The sequence below is a fragment of the Pteropus alecto genome, unplaced genomic scaffold (genome assembly GCF_000325575.1).
Source record: "Pteropus alecto unplaced genomic scaffold, ASM32557v1 scaffold116, whole genome shotgun sequence".
NCBI lineage: Eukaryota > Metazoa > Chordata > Mammalia > Chiroptera > Pteropodidae > Pteropus > Pteropus alecto.
The window spans coordinates 1,403,624-1,406,116 of record NW_006439189.1 but is presented as its reverse complement, the minus strand read 5'-3'; positions in this window follow the sequence as shown (position 1 = coordinate 1,406,116).

Genomic DNA, 2,493 nt, shown 5'->3' with positions numbered 1-2,493 from the left:
GATCCCTGCTTTATATAAAGCCTTAATAATGCCTTTTTATTTTCTTATAGATATTTAATCACACTCACTACCCTCAGTTTTAGTCCCTGTCAGTGTTAGCAACAATTTTGGTAGCATTTGCTCAGATTCCCCTGGGGCTCCTCCCCGGTGTTCGGTCTTTGAGAGTTTGGGGGAGGTTTCCTCTGGGTTGTGAATTGAGGACTGTTGCTCAGCCTCGATTTGCAACCACAGCCAGTAAAAATCCACTGTTTTTTTTTTTTTTTCTGCTGTCTTGCTTCTCTGCTTTCTGCCCTGATGACTGGACCCTTCCTCTGGCTGTGTGGAACTCACAAGTCTCCCAGGCAGGGCTGTTAAGGGAACTAGCCGCACCTTCACCCCCACTTCTACAGGTAGCTCAGCGACTGCAGGAGGTAGCTTCTTTTTTCCTCCCAGTCCACCACCCAACATCCAGGGTTCTGACCTGTGGTAGCTCTTATGCACTGATCCCATTCTCAGATGCACCGATGTACAGTTTACGTGTTTTTTGTTGAGTTTTAGATGTTCGGCTTATTGTTGTTTCAAGGGGAGATATCTGGGGACATCTCTCACTCTGACATGTTTCTCCAAACCTCCTACTTTAACCTTTTAAAATATGTAGACCACGAATGGAGTTTGCTGGACTGGAGTTGCTCTGGGTGAGTCAGTGAGTGAGCGATGAGTGAGTCACATCCCTCTTTGGATTCCATAGCCAGTCTTTCTTAATCTTCATGCACTTGTTTGTCTTTCTCTTCCATATTTTACCATTCCATCCTTCCCAAACAACTACTGTACAGTCATGCATTGCTTAATGACAAGAGTACATTCCGAGAAATGCATCCTTAGGTTTCATCATTGTGCATACATCATAGAGTGCACTTACACAAACTTGATGAAATAGCCTACTACACACCTAGGCTATATGGTATAGCCTATTGCTCATAGGCTGCAAACCTGTATGACATGTTACTGTACTGAATACTGTAGGTAATTGTAGCACAATTGTATTTTTCTATTTCAATGTATCTAAACATAGAAAAGGTACAGTAAAATTTGGTTCAAAAAAGAAAATAATGGCACACCTGTATAGGGCACTTACCATGAATAAAACTTGCAGGACTGGAAGTTGCTCTGAGTGAGTTGGTGAGTGAGTGGTGAGTGAATGTCAAGGACTTGCACATTACTTTAAACTTCTGTAGACTTTATAAATATTCTATACAAACATCGCTACCAACACATTATACTATGATGTCACTAGGCAATAAGAATTTTTCTGCTTCATTATAATCTTATGGGACTGTATATGTGGTCCGTCACTGCTTGAAATGTCATTATGTAGAGCCTGACTGTATAAAATTACTCCTGTTTCTTCCAGGGAAATTTTAACCAATGAATTGATTATCTTCAGCTAATCAAACCTGACTCCAAAAATAGCTGCCACCTTTGAACTTTGGTGAGCTACAGTAGTTTTTAGATTCTTTAAAGAGCAACCAAAAATCTAGTGTTAGTGTAAATGCTTAAATTAGTCATCCAGAGTTCACAGTTTTAGAGTTGTTCATATAAAATCCTGGGGAGAAAAACATAAAACTGGTTAGAAAGTGTAAAATCTTAGCTGATATTAGATAAGTATCTTGAAGACAGTCTCATATAATCTTTTAAATTTAAAAGATATATGTTTATAATGCAGAGCATGTGAACAATATGTATCATCCATAGTTCCAACATTTTAACTGCTGTCATTTTTATACATTTCCATTTGATCCTTTTTATGCACAGATTTGTTTTGACTTAGTTATAAATAATAGTATATTTATTTTTTCTTCAGTACCATTATATCATAAACATATTTTCAAGTCTTTACATAGTTTTCTTTGCCTTTACTTTTAATGATAGCATAATAGTAAATCATGTGGCCATATCAAAATATAACTATTTATCTACTTTGATACATTGGATCCTCTCCCCCACCACAGTATTTCAGTTCTCTAAACAAAGCTTATATATATACTTTTTCCAACATTTTGCATTTTTTCAATTAGGATAGGCTCATAGAGATGAGATTATAATCAGATGTTATATGAGAAAGCTGCAGGATTTCTTTTTTAATTTGGCTAACTACAGAGATTTTGTGATCATGATCTTCCTATTGGAATTTCTTAAATTTCTTATATGTTGAGGATGGTGATTAGTATTGTTATCACAGGATCTCAATTTGGCAAACTAAAAGAAAAAAAAGCGAAAAGTAAGGCAGAGTACAGCAGAAATATAAGAAAATGTTAAGCCTTTCAAGATCAGGGATTTATAAGGAACCCAGGTCTAGGGGAAGGATGTGGTGAGGGAATGATGGAGCAGAGTGTGCAGTTAATTCTATTGAAGAGTAAGAAGATATGTAGCAGCTCAAGTAGTTTCATGGCCGAGAGATCTGAGACACATTCACTGTGAAGGTCCTTGTTTCATAGAAAAAAATTACTTAAATAT